The 6,260-nt window shown below is 38.1% G+C and overlaps 1 long non-coding RNA gene across 1 annotated transcript; it reads left to right on the forward strand.

Annotated features, from left to right (window-relative positions):
* Nucleotides 1-912: 912 nt before the first annotated feature.
* On the forward strand, nucleotides 913-1,847 carry LOC138058184 (uncharacterized). The gene is made up of 3 exons (XR_011133814.1): nucleotides 913-1,054; nucleotides 1,172-1,260; nucleotides 1,711-1,847. It is a non-coding gene; the product is annotated as an uncharacterized lncRNA (long non-coding RNA).
* Nucleotides 1,848-6,260: the final 4,413 nt, after the last annotated feature.

Here is a 6,260-nt window from a genome sequence, read left to right on the forward strand (position 1 = left end):
GTGGCAAGATTAGATGTATCTCTTTGTCCAACGTTATCTATAAGGCTAGTTGCTGGGATTATGATGAATTGAACAACATCTATCAGTGAGTTATGAAAAATCCAGCTGTTGAAATTCCGTGCTAACAGCTGTTAAAGGTACCTTATTTCTATTATTTATTTTTTATAAGCTGCAAAGAAAATTTATGAGCGAATTTTGCATAATGAAGGAGTTTCCAGTAATTGGATCTCTGCTTTTTACACAAAGGCTTCTGGGATCGCCAGGAGGCAAACGTTGCAAGGAGCTGTAAGAAAATGTATAGCGGAAACTTATTTCGACATCCAAAAAAACGATTATCGACTGAGATCAACGGTTCTTTCGACACTATTTTATCAGAAACCGATTTGGGCAATGTTGACGCGTGACAAATGTAAGTTAGTGTTTGAATAACCGTGAAATATGAAATAACATTTACTGATTAAGTTCCTTGGTGCGTAAGGTTTATTTTGAAATGTTGACATCGCGTTATGGTCTCGAAATATAACAAACTTTGGTATGAATCTGAAGTAAGTAACTCAATAAAGCCATTAAGTTGTATTTTCGTGTGTATAGGCTCTTTTCTGATTAGTTACGTCTTCCATAAATGAATTATGGCCTCTAGAAATGTTACGTCCTTAAAACAGAGAAGTCGTTGTCAGAGACTGCAGACTGTAGATGGAAATTGTCTTTACAGAACTATCGCTCTCTGGAGGGATGAAATGACTCATCTGATGAGAAACATGAGGAAATCCATAGGTTAAGTTATAGTTTGATTGAGAAAAATCCAACGGTTTTTCTTATTTTCTTCCATGGCCAGAAATTTCGGACATTTGAGCCCGCGCATAAAGCAGCGGGCCACTCAACAAATATATGGTAATGCAACAACATGCCGTCTCCAAGAAAATCCCGCACAGTTGACTATGAACAACTACATCCGCTTTCCTCTGTCGTTTTATATGACACAACAACTCGCTCGAAACATAGAAGGAGATTTCATGATGTGGAAAGAATTATTACTCAGTGAAAATGTGGCTCGGTAAGTCTTCTGTTGTTTCTGTTTCGTTATGTATTATCCCTCGAGTCGGCTTGTTCTTACCGTAAGATCATGTGTTCTGTGTATATTGAATGATGCATACGTGTATTGTGATTCCAGAGTTATGAATACTTGCTGAAATGGAGAGGATGGTCACTAGAAGCTTGCAGCTGGGAGCCAGCTCAAAATATTACGACGGATTTGTTAAGGTGGATTGAGAGAAAATTTGCGATCTTTGCATTGATATTTACATGCGTACAAACATTCGAATACAAGTTGTTCTGCTTCGGAGTCGATCCGCTCCACAGTATTCTGACAACCCTGATATGATAGCTAACCAACACCAACTCCATTTTTTCATCACTAAAATCAACGTTTAGACCTAATCATTGAAATGGGTACCTATAGACGTAATGATTAAAATGAGTACTGCTTAGACGGAATAATACATGTATGTGGGGCGGATCTGCTCTGGGGCGGAATGACCGGTTACCATACATTCATAAACCTTTTATTTACACACAATATTAATTCAAAGCTAAAAGCGTGTGGGGTTGTATATTTGCCCCGCCTTTTACAAATTATTTGCTTGAAAGTAACATTAAAAAAAAAAAAAAATCGAGTATCATGGAATTAAGCAACTTTTCCTGACTTTTCAGATCCTTTTTAAGGCCAATTCAAATAAGTGATGAAAGGCTTCTTGAAGGAAGTCGGCGATTTGCTGCGGGTCTGTTAACTGGTCTAAAAAGTTCCTCTCGTTCACCATTTTATATTGACATGGAGCTGGATATTTGGCGCTTTGTTTCATATAACAAAGGGACTCCTTCAGAACACACCGAGGTCATTTTTTATTTCACAACGACGATTTTAGAAACCTTAAGTACCTTTCGGAGCACTGGTGGTACCTTTTGAACGAACATGGAGAGGGATTTGCCATTGACTTCCCTATTAAAATAAATCCAGTCTTGTCATGGTCCCCAGCAGATTGTTTTAACAAACATGGGCAACTTTGCAAGACCCCTAGGATCCCCCTAAGAAACCATGTAACTTAGACAATGTGTTGTAGAAGATTTCCTTTCTTAAATGTTGTTTGGTAACTAAAGCTTTGGAAGGAGTGATTGCGCATTACCTTGCAATCCCTGTCAAACCAGTTTGCATGTGTCTGAACTCCTAGCGGAATGAGGCATAAAACAATAGGCCTTATATATTCTTCTTCAACAACATGCATGGGTTGAGAAAAATGAAGTGAGATTTTAAAACTTACTTTGAGGTGGATATCAGCTTCTCAAAACATCAATAATTCATGGAAGGATTCGATGTATAATGAAGTTACACTCATGAAAATTGAAATCCTTAACTCCCTTAAATTAATGATTTCCTTTGTGTTCTATTTATGAATTATTTATGAGTTTGAGAAGCTGACTCTAAAGCATTTTCAAGTTGTTCCTGCAACCTTTTTACATTTCTAAGCCGTGTGCCAGAAACATTTCAACTGGTATCTCCTGTTCATAAACTGTTACCTCGCCTTCTGTCACAATCTTGTTGACAGCATTAAACACTGTCAGTACATGAGGTCTTCAGAAGATCATAGCTTTCATGACCCTTAATTACAGGAACTGAATGATTTCCTTATAAAAAGGGAAATAAATAATAATAATGATAATAATAAATAGATAAATGCAACAAAAGAAAAATTAATATGGTTTAATTGCTATTCACTGTGCAATGTTTTACCTTTTGATGACATTACATCATCATTCTCCCTTCAACTGAGTAGGACATAATTACAAAGCTGGTTAGCCTAGATATTCTTGCACCATCTCCACTGACCTTTACTTTAAGTTTGGCATCTGGTTCATTTTTAATTTTCTGCAGATGTTTTAAGAACACAGGCAACGGATAGTTGTATGTTTATTATTATCATCAGTGTTATCATCATTATTATAATTATTATTATTGTTGTTGTTGTTGTTATTGTGATTATACCAGTTAAGTGACTGGCCTGGTTTACAGAACACTTAAAATACTGACCAATTTTTTTAAATTGTGTTTTGACGTTCCCTCTCAAAGTCAAGTTGAGCTCCTTCTGCTGTCCCGGGGGTTCTTCCAATGTAGATCAGCTCATTCAGGTGGTTCTTGCTTTGTCTCACTAGGTAGGACCAAGGTACACCATCCCCGCCAGATGCTAAAGTAAGCTAATGATAAGCTGCTTCTCCTATGCAGAATTTGTCTGTTAAGTATACAAATTCCTTTAATTTTGTCTTGGTCTTCTTTAGACAATTCCTTGAATGGCTTTGTTCCTTGTCCTTGGCCTTGGTAGGTCATTCTATGAGTCTTGCCAGTGTCATCCTGGAATTCCATTGAGGTTAACTTAAGGCCAAAAGTCTCTGCGAACCATGAAGCTCTTTCAGCTTTAGTTTTTAATTCACGCAGCTTCCTCTGTTGTTCTCTTTCATGCACTTCAGTAAATTCGTTGCCTGAGTTTTCTAATTTCTTAAGCTCCTCCAGTTTTTCTATATATTGAAACAAATGGACATTCTCCTCTTTAACCTTTTCTAAATCAGCGTACAGTTCCTCCACTTTCTCTTCTGCTTTACTTCGTATTTCCCGGGCCTTGTGTAAGTCTTTCCATAGCTGATCAATTTTGCCCTGAAGACCTTCGGCTTCAAATTTCAAATCTTCATTTTTCTCTTGCAATATTTTGCTTTGCTCTATTTGGTCTTTTAATTCCTTCTCAGCATCGACAATATTTCGCTCTTCCTCCTTACGTATGGCTATCTTTCCGACCTTGTTTCCAAATATCACATAGTCTCTGCCGTTCTTTCCGACAAACAGGCTCCTAACTGTAGACGCAAGCCTCCTGAAGTGACTTTTGATCCTTTCGCAGTCTCTTTTTAGTAAAATCCCAAACTTTTCGCCAATCAGTGCATTTGCGATATCGATATACTTCACGTCTGGAAAGGCTTTCTGCTCCTTAACTCGAACCAGCTTTTTAAAGATTGATTGGTTACGTGTATTGTCGAAAGAATCTCATCACTGTTGACACCTTGTTTTGCTAAATATTGTAGGCTGTGATTCGAATCAATGCCGACGCACTTGAAATACCTCTCCCGATCGTAAAAACGAAGTACGTCAGACATTGAGAATTTGTAGCTTCTAAAGAGACCGTTTTAAAGGTCAGCAAAAATGCAAATACTTGCAGTAGCACAAGAAATGGCAAACATGAAAATTCAATTCTTGCGCGCAATTCCTGCGGGATGCTGTTGCGCGGAGGCTTGAGACTGCTTTGAAGAACGATCGCGGGCGCAAGTTTACACTGCTGTCCTAGAAAACTGCAGGCTTAAAAAGCTTGCCTCTTGCTAAAATTTTGATGCCAAATATGCAGGGTTTCGTGCAAGAAGACAGTACAAAGTCAAAGCAATCGTTGCCTTCTTTAGCATGGAATGAAACCGGAACTGCATGACTGGATTTATTTCATTGGGTACGGCTTTTAACAGCCCAAAGGAAAGGCAAATTTATAAGCCGAAGATCAGACTTTTATTTTCCAGATAGGGTTTTATCGGTATTTTATGACTCGATTTTGGCAAATTATGTGGCATCTTTAGATTTTTCCTACTTCCTTTCAAATATGTCATCTTCGATTCTTTTGTCAGTGATTTGTAAGGCCTTGACTGGATCTGAAGTTGCAAATTGATATTTTTCCGGGGAAAAGGTGTGGAATTAATTTTCGCACAAACGGTTTAAGCTAATATGGTGCTGAAATGTCGTTGACGAATGTTCGATTTTGGCAAACTGGAAGACGACAGTAATTGTTCTTGTATTTCCCGTAATTCCATCACTTCTCATACAAAGCTTTGTAATTTCGTACGCCATATATGTTTGAAAAAGATTGGGAAAAGCCACTGTTGCCATGCGGGCTCAAATATCAAAGGGTGAAAACTCTGTGGGTACATTTATCCCTGAACATTTCAATGTATTGCGTTGCTTACGCTGCAGCAAACCATATTTCAATCTCCTGATTTGTGTGGATGTAGGTTCTGTTTAAATTAATTTCGATATGCCTCAACTGTTAAACAAAATTTTCCTTTTTTCAAAAATGATCTACAAGTATTAAAGTCACAGTGACTGGATCCAAGCAAACTTGTCAAGCTTCAACTTCAAACAATTCGTGAAAGGCGTCATTTCCATATACTAGTTCGCTGTAGATCTGATCTTTGGAGCAGGTCTTTGAGGTTTAATCTCACAATCGTACTCTATTATGTACAAAGTTGGACCAAAGTTGGTCGGTAGGACATTCAGAGGTTCTGTAACCTCGTACAAAATGATTTCAACAGACATTTGCACTCATTGAAACCTTGAAATGGTCACGATTACTAACTCTAGCCATCCCACGAGTACAATCTTAATATTTCAACCATGAGGAAGAATCTTCTGCTTTTCTGGGTACTTTCGATCTTTGTCACAACCCCACACAGCACAATGATCGCCACAAGGCATATTTGCAATATTATTTGAATTGCTGAGTTTGCTGACGCTTCCCTTTTTGTTTGTTGATAGCGTCCATGCTGGATAAGAAAAGCAGAGACCTTCGAAAAGAAATATCTTTGAAGAACGATTAAACTTATTTCCCTTTTCAGAAACACACGGGTTGTCAAATGCAACGTTGCCACGCCATTAACCTCCAAGAAAGAAAATGGTCCGAACACTCCCATCCCTGAGGTTGTCCTGGTTTTTAACGTCATATGTACATGTATCAAATCAGATCACTATACGTAAACAGCACATCTCAGGGTTGCCGGTTCGAGTCCGGTTCGAGCTTAAATTATTGGACTTGTTTTCTAGCCATTGACGAAAACATTTTTTTCTTCTGCTTTATTATTTCAACCAATTTGATGGGTTCATCTACGAAGAAGTAGTCTTGAATCTTGAGTATAGGCCCCTCACGAAAAGTCAACGTCAAGGAATCTTGAGTATAGGCCCCTTAAAAAGTCAAAGTGAACCGCTTTATGTGGTTCGTTTGTTCAAACAACATGATGTTTTACGGACTGTTCGCAATGGTTTTTTTTTTTACAAAATACCATTAAAATGGAGTACTAATAGAAAGAACGGGGTAAAATGAGCGCACCGTCGGCTTCCTGGGAGAATACTCTCTAGAGAGTAAAGGAACTTCCGACGTTAAATAGGGTGTACCTATACCTTTACCAAAGAT

The sequence above is a fragment of the Montipora capricornis genome, chromosome 7 (assembly GCF_036669925.1).
Source record: "Montipora capricornis isolate CH-2021 chromosome 7, ASM3666992v2, whole genome shotgun sequence".
In the NCBI taxonomy this organism is placed as follows: domain Eukaryota; kingdom Metazoa; phylum Cnidaria; class Anthozoa; order Scleractinia; family Acroporidae; genus Montipora; species Montipora capricornis.